The sequence below is a fragment of the Uranotaenia lowii genome, chromosome 3 (assembly GCF_029784155.1).
Source record: "Uranotaenia lowii strain MFRU-FL chromosome 3, ASM2978415v1, whole genome shotgun sequence".
Lineage (NCBI taxonomy): Eukaryota > Metazoa > Arthropoda > Insecta > Diptera > Culicidae > Uranotaenia > Uranotaenia lowii.
Window position 1 is genome coordinate 159,957,895 of NC_073693.1, and position 16,263 is coordinate 159,974,157.

Sequence of the window (16,263 nt, forward strand, 5' to 3'; positions counted from 1 at the left end):
ACTGGTTCTGTAAAATAAATTACCGAACTCGGTAATTTTAGTTTACTGTGTAGAATAGTAAGCGATCTTGAGACGTTGGTTAAACCATCAAGCACTTCATTATATCCATGGAATATGGATAAAATGCAGTTCAAGATAATAAACCAACCCCTCCCGATACCAGTTGGAGGAAGGACATGGGCGGGTTCGAGACTGGCCTCTACATACTCCCCACGCATCTAACTACATTTAATTTTTGTGTTATTAAAGGAATCATTTTAACTTATCTTATATGTTTTTCCTTCCTTCGTCGTCGTCTGTTGAACGTCTGCTTCGTGTCTCCGCCCCAATTCCACTGGTATGTGTGATGGGTTTCGTGATAGTTGTCTCGGGGTCCAGTCATCATATGACTCCGAATCGTATGCGCAGGGGTATATGAAAATAAAAGAAAGAGAAAAGGAGAGGAAAGAGAAATATAAAGGAAGGAATTAGTTCTTGCATGAAGTAATTGAAGTGTTATTTGCTGTTTTTCCCTAATTTTTTGCCTTTCATTTTCTAAATTTTGAAATTTTTGTTTTTCTTTTTAGAGTTTTTCCATTTCTTTGCTAATCATACTATTTTACCAAAATATGGATGTGAGAGTTTGTTTTGCTTTTTGAAGCAAGCCTACTTCAAACTAATAAAAATTCTAGCTCAAATTAATAGTAGAAGTAAGCTACCTTATTCCTATCACAACATCACGAAATCATGAAAATTTACCAGAATATGGATATTAGAGCACATCTTACCGTACCCTACCTACCTCACATAGTTGAATGTTAAAATCCATCATAAATAACAAAAAATCTACATAGGGGTTCTATTAAAATATACCGCATGCCTATTGTAAAATGCCCGAAATCAGTAATTAGGACTACCTACTCATTGTTATTCTTCAAAGCCGTACATTCTAATATATACTTCCATAGATGAATTTCAAACTAAACCGAAAAACGTAAAGATTTGCTAAAAATGAATAATTAAATAAAAAGCAAAAAAACGTCTTACCAAATGAAATATAACATTTTCCAACAACAGCATTCCCATCCAATGAGCCTCTAGTTCTTGTAAAATGCTTGATTTAAGAATAAGCCAACGAAATTCATAAACCGCAAATACACACTTACTAGAGCATTGGGGAGGCGAATACCATAACCTTTACCTAACATCGTAATACTTTTCACACGTTTTCTCTATTTTTAATTCTACAAGACTAAACCATCTAACTACCTAACCAAACGAATTATGCCCTATTGAAAGTATCAACTTTTATTATGGTAAATTGTGATACTTTCACTACCAAATGTTGCGATTGTTCTGCGGAAGGGAGGGCAAGTGTTTCAACTCCCATTCATCTTATCAACATGGATCATGAAAAAAAAATAGACATCTTTGAACCTACTGCTGAATTTAAACTAAATAAAGATGTCAAGCTCCTCTTCTAATTTAGGCCATATTATGACACCATGTTTAACAAGATTGTGTGTAACGACACTGTCAGGAAAATGATGGGTTGATCCATCATTTTCACAAACATACACACCGCAGCCGTTAACCCATTGCAACTTAGGGTACGGAATAAAAATAAATAAGTAAACATGAACTATTATGCTTATAAATATTTTCATATTTCAAAACCAAGCAAAAAGGGGCCCCTAAAGTCAGATGTAATGTAATGACTGGAATTTGCGACTAGACTATTAAAATACTTGCTCAAATGATTTTCATGATGCATGATTGATTCTTTTAAACTGTTGTTTTGTAATAATTAAATAAAATGTAGAATAACGTGCATTTTCTAGGAAGGATATTTTCCATATTTTCATAAATGTGTACGAATTTTGTGCGAAATCATCTGGCATCTCTGATCGGCGTTTCGTTCATTTTTGACGTAAATATGGCAGAAGAAATGGACGATATGGGTTACGATTAGAGATCATTTTGACGATTATAGAAATATAGAAGGAAATCGTTATTACCATTCTTTCACCTTTCTAGATACCATCACTTTTTCACGTGAACGTTCATGTTTTGTTTTTATCGTTCTCGAGGTAAAGTTTTATAGAACAGCTACGTTTACAGAGACAATCACTGTTTCTGAAGCCGTGGATGTATAGTATGGACTGTTTCAGATATAGTTTTTTAGTATGCGGGTACCTTTGTTTCATCTCAAATTAAAAAATAAAGATAGTTTCCAAACTCGCAATTTTGTTTTTAAACCAGATTTGTGTTGTAATCTTCACCCAAAAATTTTATTATTTTGAAATAAATCCTGAATCATTTTTAAAAAGGGTGCATTTTATTTTGAATCAATCGATAAGTTTAAAGCAAAACGATACTTTTATTCATTGTGGCCAAAATTATATTTGTGCTTTTTCCCAACCAAAATTTTTATTATTTTCGACCGAAATCTTATTATTTCTAAAATATATTTTTCTGCGTGTAGCTTTCTGTATTTTGTACTTCATTTTTTTCGAAGTTGGTTTTCATGCGACTTCTGACGTAAGTGCCTTTTTGTATATTAAATTTTCTATACTATTTCTGAGTATACAGTCAAAAAACTATGTCAATAACGAATATCAATTCTTACAACCAGTTTTAAATCTCAATTTTCAAATATCTTCATATCTGTTAAGGAATTTCAACTCTGTATTGAAATGCTGTGTTTCTATTTTCACATCTATTGGAATGATTATTACCTAATCCTCTACGCTCCTGGATATTTTTTCAATTTCTTCAATTTTAGGTAGCTTTTAAATATGTAGGTATAAAATTGGGGATGAATGATATCCAGCTGTTAAAATCCATAGCACCAAATAAATTTAAAAAAGGTACAACACTTAACAAGCGAAATCCCCTTTGTGAGAGGGTCAATGCTTATGACATCAACCCCTACTATAGGTTCCAGAATATTTTTTAACAATCTCTACGGGAGAGGGCAGATCGTTTCCAGGTTCCGATTACCCTTTCGAAATGTGCGACGTTACCGATGGAGATTTTTTCCGATTTATCTGAAAAAAATAAACTTAATTACAATCAAATTAAGAAAGAATTACTAAATTTTACCGTCAGTTGCGGTGAGTCCAGAAGGCCAGATGCGGGCTTCATCGTGCAAAGAAGAAATCACGAATGGACATTTGAAAATCTGAAACAAAAGTAAATCCTGGATAAATATTAATTGGCTAGAAAAAAAAAGAACTATTTCATAAACTTTAAATATAGTTTCAAAAACCAACCATTTTTCCAAAAATCTTTGATTAAAATTTAAAAGTACATATCTTAAGTATACATTTAATCTGGGAGCGTTCATATATTGATCTGAGATAAGAGTTGATATTTTGTGGTGACGTAACGAACCTACATTTTCGCTAAATTTATTGATATTTCAAAGAACGGAATTTCTGATTAAAAGTTTCGAATCAATTTTTATTTTCCATTCAGTGAATCAAAAACATAAAAAACAAAAATTTCAATTTGAATTGTTTGAATGTTGTATCAGATTTTTCAATCTCACGACTGTGGGATACCGAAAGACCGTCGTGTCGACGATCCTATTTCCGCAACATATAAGACATAATTCTCTGTGTAATAATTACCAATGTAAGCGAACATCAGAGCACCCCTCGTTAGTAATCGAACAGTCACTATCGCTATTTCGCCTTTGAGCGCATGTTATCCCTTTTCTATATTCGTCAGTCAGTTCCAACGGAATCCCCAAGCGCACACGACGTGCGTATCGTCGCCAGTAACAGGACCGTAACAGTTTCCCCGTTGTGTCCGAGTTTACTCAGGACGATTTGCTCAAGCCCCGCATTCTCGACCGGAACCAGGTTGCACAATTGGCGATCCTGCCAGGAGCTGTTACACACAGTAGTAACAGCTGGCATGGTCGAGGAAAAAAGTTAAGTTTGATTTTTCTGATCAGCAGCCATTTTTTTTTATGGACCTCCAAAGTCCAAACTGAATTTATGCAGCGGTTACAGCAGCAGTAGCGAAATATTCGACGATATTGGTAAGCATGGATATTATTTCGATTTCCCCATTTAATTTTTGGTATAACAGGATATCAATCGAAGACAAACAAAAACAACATATCTTAAATCTATCAAGTAGAGCGGCACGGTGCGTAAGCCGAAATTAAAAAGAAAATGTAAATTTTTTAACAGTTATCCGTACTGTCCTATGTTCATCTTAGAAACAAGTTGGGCCATTTGCTAAGATAGGACAAGAAAGAATTTCGTTTTTAATAACAATATGCCTTTTTCCCTATGAAGTCTTAACTTCTAAACCTTGACTTGATCATTTTAAAAAAGACGCTCATTGATAAAGTATTCCTCTAATCATGTTTTAAAAAAAGTGCCGATTATTCGGAATGCTGGAATTGGAAAATTAGAGAAAAAGTAATCTTCAAACTGTTACATCGAACAGTAGCCCTCTTTTCATTTGTATGATTAATTTGGAGAAGTTGCGTTAAAGTTAAGGATGAAGATGCATTCGAAGCTCTATGTACGCTTTTGTTTGGAATAGTTTAGTGCCTGGCACAACGAAGACCTCTGCCTTATAGAATGTAATAGTTGAGATATGGCGCGATGCAGACTTCCGCCAGATAAAAATTGATTTAAGCTGTCCGGGCGCGACGCAGACCTCCGCCTGTTAAATGAAACAATTCGATACATGGCGCGATGTAGACTTCCGCCATTGAGAATGCGACGGTTGAGAGATGGCGTGATGAAGACTTCCGCCTGATAAAAATGATTTAAGCTGTCTGGCGCGACGCAGACCTCCGCCTGTTAATATAAGTCAGTTTGAGTGATGGCGCGATGCAGACTTCCGCCTGCTAGAAGATGACAATGTAAAGATGGCGCGATGAAGACTTCCGCCTGAGAAAAAATGATCTTAGCTGTTTGGCGCGACGCAGACCTCCGCATATTAAAGAGATATTTTGAGTGATGGCGCGATGCAGACTTCCGCCTGTAAGAATTGAGAGATGGCGCGATGAAGACTTCCGCCAGGAAAAAAATTGATCTCTATTGTCTGGCGCGACGTAGACCTCCGCCTGTTTAAAAAAACACAGAGTAACGGCGCGATGCAGACTTCCGCCTAGAAACCATTGATCTCAGCTGTCTGGCGCGACCCCGACCTCTGCCTGCTGTAATAAGTCAGTTTGAGAAAAAGGTACCATGTAGACTTCCGTTGCAAATCATTAAGTTTAGTTCTTTGGCACGATGCAGACCACCGCATGGTGCCAATATCTGAAATACAGTAGAATAACATTTATTTTCTGGCGTGATCAGAACTGTGGCACATGAAATTTTGAATACACTGTTTTCGAGGTGATTAGTGGATTGTAGAAGGATTTCAATTTATTGATAGAGCAGTTTATTCGGTGAGTTGTAGATGAATGGGTTTCGGTTAGAAGAAAGCAAGAAATTAACAGCCCGGGGATGCCAGTTGATCAGCAAGGCCGAAAATAGATAGCGTGAAAGATGACAGTTGTTGACAAAATCTTCGTTCTCGGAAGAAGCAAAATTTTTAAAGGATCCATCGTAAGCTTGGTCATCATAAAAGTAAGTAAAACTTCAAAGCTCACAAGTTTTCAGACTCAAATTAAAATGCTACAAAACATTAGCTACAGCGGATTCTAACAAATTACTTTTGATATAAATCTAATGAGAATTGACGTTAACCCCATAGACGAGCGTGACACATGCTGAACAATCAAATCAACATGACATTTCCGTTTCATTTGGAAAGCCGATCGTTGACTGTTTTAATCAATTACATTCTGTGGTTACTTCTTCGTTTTTCTCTTAGAGAGATGTGAGAGCGATCTTAATCGGAAATCTTCAGTAATCCTTAAAAAGTAATTCGGCAAAGATCCCAGGTTTTCACGATCCACCATGACTCTGTGGCTGACTGTCCACGCCTTTAGAGTCGCCATTGCCATCCTTGTGCGTATTCCCTGAATGATGCACTCTCATTAGCACATTGACACCGCAACATTTCTTCATCCGCTGCTAAGATTCTTTTTCACCTTTCAAATGTCAGCGTTGATCTAGCCCATGCCCTCCTAGATGCAGTCTGGTTGTTCACCTTACTCATTTTACGTAGCGATAGTGTGCCCACTTCAGTACTATTGCATAGCGCTAACACCCTCGCGTAATTTCATTCAAAAAATTATTGCTGCTGTTGTATTGCAGTTTCTGCGGCGCTGATTTGGACACCACGCATTTGTAGATTGGCACACAACATGGAAGGAAAGAAAATTTAACAATTCGAAGGGATGAGAACCACTCGTGGGAATTTTCTTCGTGGTAATCTTGCAGGAAAGTTTTTATAAGCACCAATAAAAATAACACTGAATAACAAAGATTGGCGCTCTGTAGAAATCAACAGCACGTTCGAACCTTCAAATTGTGATTTGCTGTTATTGTTTAACGCACAGTGTTTCTTTCCTTTTGAAGATATTGGATACGAAATCATGATCAATATTGCGTAGCAAGGTTTACAATGTTCGGTCCACTAGTGTACGAACATTAGTTGAATATCAGTGACGGCTTAGGAATGTAATCCGAAGGATGAGCTTTGGACTTAAGCGGTGCCAGTTTGCAATACAGTTTCGGTTTAAGTCATATAACGATGCAAGGAAGCTTCTAAAAATACGAAAGAGGTAAATTTAACGCCGGAATAGTTCAAACAAAGCTGGACTACCCCATGAGCCTTGACCAATATTGGTGTGGTGCACTTCAAGACTTAATTTTTCATGCATACATTTCCTAGATTGATCGTTTGCGACGCCCGAGAACTTTCATTTCTGAAAGCCAAGAAATAGAACCAGCACGTTGGTTAAAAAAACCAAAAAAATAAATGCATCGGCTCCAAAGATGTGGCTCGACGATTTGATGTTACAGAAAAGACCTCTAGGACCGCCGAGAGTATGCGGCTCGTAAGCTTTGTGATGTTGATGGCCATAATACGGATGATTATAACATGTTTCCCGTAGGAAAGCAATTAAGTCACGAGCAATTAAGAATGAGCCCTGGGGCCCATTCTATAACTGAGTGAATGTGAGTGTGTGCGATCCTCATTGAGAAGTCAACCGTGCTGAAGGTAAGTCCTGTTTGACCGAGTCTGCATGTTGGGTGATTCCTAGTAAGTATTCAGATTGCATAAGTTTTAACAAAAATTTCAGCCTTGACGTATGCGTAACATCCGTTTCTACCATTTTCAATTAAAAAATATCAAAAGATTGCAACTGTTAATGAAATATAGCTTAAAACATAAATATGCGCATTTAGCCTGCCAGTTTCGGAAATCGGCTATTTTGACTTCTTCTATTATAAAATTATTTTCACAAAAACCGTAAGAGATTTTCACAAAAAAATTGCTCTAACGTATATAAAACAGATGTCCGCTCATGTGTATATAGTTTTCAGACTCCTATCTATTGGAATATGGGAGAAAATGAATGCTTTCCTTAATATGCGCATATAGCCCGCCTCTCCCCTACCCTGTCCTCATGTCAATGCAGGTAAACCCTTCTTCGTATTCTCCAACTCGTGTTTTTAGCCCAGACTACGATCATTCTTCTGTCCATTTTGATTTGTCTATGCAGCAGGAAATTCGTGGAATCCCGGTCTCGCATCGCCCTCTTCTGATTCCAAGAATTTTCGAAGCTAAATATAGACACGTCGATGCTGATAAAATGTACTTTACCGATGGATCTCTTATAGAGGAAACAACAGGATTTGGAGTGTTCAACGAAATATCTAGCGCCTCTCACAGTCTTCAGCCACCATGCTCTGTATATGTAGCGGAGTTAGCAGCTATTAACTGGGCTTTGGACAGTATCGCATCACGGCCAGATGGACACTACTATATTGTAACGGATAGTCTGAGCTCTGTTGAAGCAATCCATTCGATAAAACCGGGAAAGCACTCGCCGTACTTCCTCGAGAAGATACGAAATAATTTGAGTGCTTTATCAAAACGTCGCTTTACCATCACCTTTGTTTGGGTTCCCTCTCATTGCTCGATAGTGGGCAATGAGAAGGCAGACTCTCTGGCAAAGGTGGGAGCGATGGAAGGCAACACGTATCAACGTGAAATCGTCTTCAGCGAATTTTACTATTTGGCTCGAAGAAACTCTCTAGTCAACTGGCAGCGCAAATGGGACGAGGATGAGCAGGGTCGGTGGTTCTCTATCGTTTTGATATTGCTGGCAGCAATCTATGTGGTTGTGGCCAAGGTTACCATGACATCGAGCATATTGTTTGGTCGTGCGAGGACCATCTTGTCGCCAGAACGAATTTTATAGACTCCCTTAGGGCCCGAGGAAAACCACCCTATGTTCCAGTGAGAGATGTGCTGGCTGTGATAGACTTGGACTACATGTTCGAAATATATCCTTTCTTAAAAGCTATTGATCTTCGTCTATAATTCTTTTTATTTTCACATTTCCCTATCTATCTTCTATCTTTTCTTCAAAAAGTGAATTAGATATCAGCACACAATTGTAATCAAACAAAACGAGTTTGGCTCCTTAAAGCCTAAAGGTATGAGCCGTTTCAAATAAAGAAATTACAAAAAAAAAAATCAATCAACCTGCTGAATGAAGGAGGATTATGCCTGCTTAATGAATTCTTCTGAGTCTCGAACCGAGGATCCCGAAGCAGCCTTTATCTCTCCTTGCGCCTTTACCATTTCGACCACTCTTGATGCTGATAAGGTGGGTGAAAAAATCCGTACTTCAAGTACTGTTCGGGTCACACCACTCCTAATGCTTATTAACTTTAGAGCTACTCTATATGTGCATATAGTGCTAACATTAGTGCTAATTTTCTTTATTGCTTCTATGCATTAATAATGCTTATATAAAACAAAAAAGCATTATGAATGTTGATTTAATGCCAACTTGCATTAGAAATGGTGATTTCATGCTAACTTGCATTAGAAATGTTGATTTAATGCTGATTCAGGGTTTTGGCTTAATGCTTATGGTTATTTGGGAAACACATAACAGATGGTAATCTTCGGTTCAGAGGATATTTAAATGGTTTTTTTCGATATGAACTGTATGCCAGCCAAGAAACTGCGCAATGCTGCTGCATAAATTAAGGCGTTTACAGCACCTCTTTTGCGCCTTTATTTACGCAATCTAAGCAGAGCTGCTTAATGTTTCCATGAATCAAGAGGTTTCCATGAACCAAACCACCTGACATCCCTGGTCTCAAGTCTCCCGACAAGTATGGGAGACCTTCAGCAACCAAAATGTAAACATACACAAGTCTCAGCAACCGAAATCGCAGTCCAAGTTGCCTAGTGTGGACTATATAGGCTTTAGTGTGGACTATATAGGCTTTAGTGTGGAATATGGCTTTTATTTTTCAATCCACCACGCGGGGAAACAAAGCAAACATTTGGATCCTCATTAAATTTTCACTCACACATTTTTAGCAATAGTGCTCAGCTCAATTTTGGGATAAAAAAAAAATGAAGTAGAAGTTAGTTGATAAGAAATTAAATGATTTTAGTGTCAAATAATGAAAAATAAATCATTAAATTTTTGTTTGTTAATCTAGCTGAAAACCGAAATATTGGAATAGATGGATTTAAAGATTTAAACTTGAGACTTAACTATTCGACGTTGTTTTTTTCCTCGGAAATATATATCGTAAAAAATAGTACAGCCTTTTCTTTTTATACGTTTTAACCGGAGAAGAAAAAGCTATTTTTTCACGCCTTTTTGAGCTTTTTCTATCAGTATACGCCCGCCCGAACAGAACAGAACCATGGTTTCACATTCATTTTCCATTGAATTTCAATGTGACCATGAACTTCATGGTAAAAACAGCATCCGGCGAGCGTAAATTTTTCGAGAGTTTACATTTCTAAGTTAATTGTGTATGGGTGATTTTTTGACAGCCGCAGCTCGGGGACGTTTTTTTCCTCTTCGTTATCATTTTCGGTCGGGAATCAGGTTTTTTAAGTTTATTCGAAGTGTTCGGAGATGGGCGCAATGGTAAGTTAAAGTTAAAGTTAACAAGAGACAATCATTATAATAATATTTCATATTCTAGCAACCAACACACTGCGAATGGCACAGGTTCCGGTAGTCAATGGATGCCGGGATGCGAGCCCCAAACCAGTCCAGTGAATGATGAATTGTGAGTAATGTGTCAAGATTAATAGAATAAATAATAAATGTGAATAAATTCATTCGTTTTTTATAATACAAATATGAGAAAATGATGACAGAACAAAAACCGAGTACAAAAACCCACCATGAGCAAAAATTTTTATTACAGCGGTTTTACAATGAAAATCATCGGATTTTCATGATTTTACTATGAAAAATTGGAAGATGTTACAACAATGAACTTCATATTTTTGGGCTTCTCAGTGTATGGGAAATCGCCATTTTTTTCATGGTCACGCTGCATAACAATACCCCTTTTTCATGGTTATTTTCGTCAAAACGACGAAATGTATGGTTGTAAACCATGAATTCCAATGTATATTCACGGTATCTTGGATGATTATAATCATGATGCAAACCATACAATTTATGGTTTGTGAATATGGAATTCATGGTTTTTTCATGGTGCAATTCTATTCGGGCGTTTACCGGAGAAGGTACAGCTATTTTTTACGAATGTCGTAGACAACGCTTCGCTCCTCGGCGAGGTATTCGAAAAAAAAACGCTCAAATGTGTTTACCGTCCCCATTAACTCTTCGTTTTTTAAAGCAACTAATTTGTAACAGACGATTTCGAAAAAGTGAACATTTTGTGTAAAGATTTTTTTTAAAGTGAAATGTTTCATACAAATTTATTTGAGTGCACGGTAACCAAAGTTAGTCTATTCTGTATAAAATTTCATACAGTTTCGGGAAAAGTGTCTCCACTTAGTTTTATGTTAGGGCGCTTTACGCAAGCGTGAGCAAAGAACTTTTATACATTTGAAAGCTTTCGGCGAGTTGCTCAATTCTGTATATTTTGACATGGGGATGCCCATGCATTTTCTAAATTTTTCTGCAAAAGTAAAGTAAAGGAATTTCTTCGAAAAAAAAAAAAACTTTTTCAACATTTAATTCTTTATTTATAATCGTTAATAATTGAAACGATGTAATCGCGTCTATAACTTTCGTTTCTGCCAGCGACGGGCGATACTAAAAGTCTTCCTTCTTTTTGGTCCTTTGTGGTTCCTTGGTTGCCGAAGATCTTCATCTTTCAGGGCTTTTTTCTGAGCCGGTTCGGTTCCGTTTTGAAGCTCAGTATCCGGCATCCGGTACGGATTTGCTTCCGTACGATCCAGCCACAGTATGTAGTAAACCTGGAAAAAAAGATTGAATTCATAACAAAATAATCAGTTCTGTAATGTTAACTCGCAATGTGATAATCAAATCAGATTGAAAAAGTAGAATTCAAGTAAATAATATGAAATTACTATTCGACACTACATAACAAAATGAAATTCCAATTTTTTATCTTAAATTATAACTAAAAGTCAAATCAATAGGGAGATCTTTGTGTAACTAAACCTAAACTCTGCGAATTTAAAGAGCCCGAATAGAATTGCACCATGAAAAAACAATGAATTCCATGTTCACACACCATATATTATACGGTTTACACAATGATTATTATCGTCCTCGATACCGTGAATGCACATTAGAATTCATAGTTTTTGACCATACATTTCATCGTTTTGACGAAAATAACCATGAAAAAGGGGTATTGTTATGCAGCGTGACCATGAAAAAAATGGCGATTTTCCATACATTGAGAAGCCCAAAAATATAAAGTTCATGGTTGAAACAGCTTCCAATTTTTCAAAGTAAAACCATGAAAATCCGATGATTTTCATTGTTAAGCCGCTGTAATAAAAAATTTTCGCACATGGTGGGGTTTTCGTACTTATTTTTTGGTTTTGTCATCATTTTCATAGTTTTTGTTAAATTAAGTTAGTTAGGATGGATTTATTCAAATTTAATATTTAATTTAAAAAAAATTACACTTAACATTACACAAAAATTGAAAAATTGCACTAAATTACACTGGCGCTCACACTACGCGGTATTCCGAACCTGCTCCAGGCATCCATTCACTGCACTGTGATTGTTTTTGCTGAAATTTATAAAAATAAAAGATTAAACAAGATTGCCTCTTGTTAATTTCAATTTAACTCACCATTGCGTCCATCTTCGAGCACTTTGAATGGGTTCTTTCTAAAAAAAACAGTCGAAAACTATCCGACGACGATTGTGTTTAGACGAAAAAAGAAAAACAAAGTGCCGCGCGAGCCGCAGCCGTCAAATTATCCGTACACGAAAAACTTGGAAAGTTTAAAATTTCTAAATTAATGCACGCTCGGATGTACTTTTAACCATGAAGTACATGGTCACATTTAAATTCATTGGAAAATGAATGTGATACCATGGTTCTGTTCTATTCGGGAGGTTTGGAATTAAGAGTTTAACAAATATTTACTATGCTCAAACATGTATTTAATTTTTTTTAGCTACCTTTTGAAAATTTCCGATGAGCTGCCCGAATAAAAAAATACTGTTACCAAACAGTTACTATAATAGTTATAAAACTATTTGGAACAGCGTAAAAAAACTTTTAGAAAACGGTATCTGACATCGTAAAAAACATTCCACTAACTGTGAATTCCAAAACGACGGTCTGTTGAATATGGCGTTAAGTTATGTTACTGTTTAGAACTGTTAAAACAATTGTATGGGGCGACTGTTGTACGAACAGTTAAGATAAAATCCAAAAATCGCTTACGGAAACGTATTTAGAGCATAAAACTGTTATTGTTAAAGTATTCTAAAAAGTACTGTTGTAACTGAACGTTAACAGTAACAGTTATGCAAAGATTTACGAAACGGTCTTCCAACGTAATGCAAACGTTTTTTGGAATCGTAGGTACGCGGATGGCACACACACATTGAAATGTTGATTGGGATTTCGGATTTTGAAATACTTTATTATCGGAATTGATTTTTAGTTTCTTTATTAAATTGATGTCAACTTACATTTGTTAATGATCCGGATGAATCTGGCGATTGATGCACTAGCTTCCATGCCTGGTTAGATGGGACAGTATTCGCCATTCTTACTGCGAATTTCGGTATGAAAATTTCATTTAATCTTCTCTCCGGCAATTGATGATTTCAAAGGACAGTCTGGTCAATAAAGACCCCCGGAATTCTGGACATTTGATTGGTGTGTCTCGTCCGGTTCGTCCGGCCCAAAATCTTCTCCTCCGGAAAAAGCTAGCAGCAATAACCTGGAAGGAAAAGGGAAAAAAAGTTTCTCAATATTTACTTTTTATTGAAATAACGTTTTCGCCACAATGTTTTGGGTAAATATTTGATGAATAATGAATTGTGTGACCTACCTGTAACAAACAGCCATCCAGTGAATTCTGGTACTGCCGGGGCAGTCGCGATGTTGAAATTTTGCCGGACATCTTCATTGCCGCACTCGGTAGAGTTGGGGTGGACGTTGCAGCTGATTCAGTCGCCTTCCGGTTCCCAATGCCGTTTTTGCGTTGAAAAGAAGGTGGAAGTAGGCGTTCCCCGTTGGTGTTCTACCAAGACGGCGTCCGAGGCTTTTTTTCCCGTTTTTCACTGCCAGATCCCCGACGAGAACAGCGAAAACCGCGAACTAAACAAATGATAGGCGGAAAACTTTCAGGGGTGCCAGGTTCGCCGATTTTTGAATTTTCGAAAAAAAAAGGATTAGGAAAAAGTTTACGACAAAATTTAAATCAATAATATCTTAAGATAATTCATTCTTGATCAAAGAACTTATTGATGTTTTCTGAGCAATTTGGAAAACAAACATGGGGGTTGCTCGTCACGCGAGCAAGTTTGCGCGAGAAATATCAAAAATTAAAAAAAAAACAAAAGAATCGCAGGAGTTTTGAAAAAACTTTAAACTTAGGTCAATTTTACCCACATAAATTTGAATGCAGATTGTTATCGAATACTTTTTTTTTAACATATATATATTTATTAAAGGCTTCGTAAGTTTTATTTTGCCGCGTGTGTTCATTTCATTATGATATGTTAGTAAGGCCGTTAAGGTTATAGGGGCCTCAATAGTCGCGACAACTCAACAGTAAGCATTCGTACTACTTTTAGGAACGGAAAGAGGAATAATCATTTTTAATATAATTCTTACTTAATAAGTTTATTCTAATTAATAACATTACTTATATATTATATATATTTATTAAAGGCTTCGTAAGTTTTATTTTGCCGCGTGTGTTCATTTCATTATGATATGTTAGTAAGGCCGTTAAGGTTATAGGGGCCTCAATAGTCGCGGCAACTCAACAGTAAGCATTCGTACTACTTTTAGGAACGTAAAGAGGAATAATCATTTTTAATATAATTCTTACTTAATAAGTTTATTCTAATTAATAACATTACTTATATATTAAATATAAATTTATATACATTTTTTTTAAGATTTAATAAATGTGTACTGATTTCTTGCAAAATCATCTGGCATCTTTGATTCGCATTTCGGCCCTTTTTGACGTGGGTTTGACAGAAGACATGAACGCTACGGGTAACGGTTCGGGATAATTTAGACGATTCAAGAAAATTTGAAGTTAATCGTGCATACCATTCATTCACCATTCCAAATACCATCACTTATCCACACGAACGTTCATTCTTAGTTTTTAACGTTGTCGAAGTAAAGTTTAATATTTCAGCTACTGTCACAGAGACCATCACTATTTCTAGAGCTGTTGATGTTTCGTATAGACTGTTTAAGCTATAGTTTTTTAGTATGCGGGTGCCCACAACGAAACGGCTTCTAGCCTTAGCAGTTACGTTCTACTGGCATCCTCTCGATTGATACCCTGAAGTGACCCAGGACCTTAGGGCTAAAGATTTCGGATGGATGTGCCTGTCGAATTATTTCCATGGGATTATGGCCACGTTCCGAAGCAAAGTGCATCAACCTGTTGATGGAATGAAAACATTACTATACATGAGTTAGCGATATGATCCATGAAATAAAGTCGATTTAAGATTACTGATCAAAAACAATTTCTGATGGTTTCACTTATTGGGACCAAAAGGCGGGGTCAAATATTGAGATAAAATTAAAATTTAAGCTTTCAATGATTAACCAAAATTAGCCGAAAAGTACAAATACTGATGAATAATAATAATTCATATGTAAAAACACATAAAATAAAACAAACCTACTCATTATGTTGGTGAATCAATCCATCTTTGAATTTTTACCTCTGCATCTAACTGCCTTCCGGGTAGTGGGGAGTCTGAAGATGTTCTCTCTAGGAATTTTGGTTTGGAATTCATTGCCGAGTATTTTGACGATGAATGTAACGATTTTAGAATATGACTGTCGTGACCGTGTCGTCTCTTTCGGATACATTTTTGCTTTTTAGAGATTTCGGTCATTGCGAAGAACTAAAAAAAATAATTTAACTTTCCCAATTTTCGCTATCTCCGATAGAAAACCTACTCAGATACTCACCATTTACGTTCGCCACATCCTGTCAAATAGTTCCATTGAATTTTATGAGAGGAACGGCAGTTATAGGATCTTGTTTAATTTTTGTCAGAGATTTCCTCCGCTTACTGTACAGAAAGCTCTCAAATGAAACCTCGTACCATCCGTTGTACTCTTCCAATCTTCCAAACCATATACACCATCAGAGCTGCTATCGTAAATAGCTTTCGCAGTTCTAGTCAGCTTCAAATATAAATAAAATGGCTTCTTCCGGCTGGATCCAAGGTCGGATTTGAGAAACACCAGGATGCAGAAACTCTGTGGACTATATACCTGAAACCACAAAGTTAAGTCAAACATTGAAGTTCAATTATCAAAATACATACCTTTAGTGAGATATTTATGTTTAAAACGTATTTAAAACGATGTAAAATTGAAATCAATATGAAGCGCGTAACGAATTTGAAAAACTTTTTTTCTTGACATCCCCGTTCAAAGCTTTCCAACAACAGCAAACTTTTTATACAGAGCATGAATAATCGCATTTTAGTTTGCTTATGTATATTGGCGACCCAAAACTACCCAAAATTGAATTGAGGAAATACAAATTTTGAGCAACGACCGATTAGCTATTATGAAGGTGTAATCGTAACACATTTTATGAATAAGTCAATTTTTCCGTGTGAGCACCCAAATTTGCACGCGGAACAGATCAGATTAAAATTATATATTTTTT

At 36.4% G+C, this 16,263-nt stretch overlaps 1 long non-coding RNA gene across 1 annotated transcript; it reads right to left on the reverse strand.

The window, feature by feature from the left end:
• Positions 1 to 11,983: 11,983 nt before the first annotated feature.
• LOC129755230 (uncharacterized) lies at positions 11,984 to 12,309 on the reverse strand. Its single transcript, XR_008739217.1, has 2 exons — positions 12,210 to 12,309; positions 11,984 to 12,146 (listed from the first exon to the last, which is right to left on the reverse strand). It is a non-coding gene; the product is annotated as an uncharacterized LOC129755230 (long non-coding RNA).
• Positions 12,310 to 16,263: the final 3,954 nt, after the last annotated feature.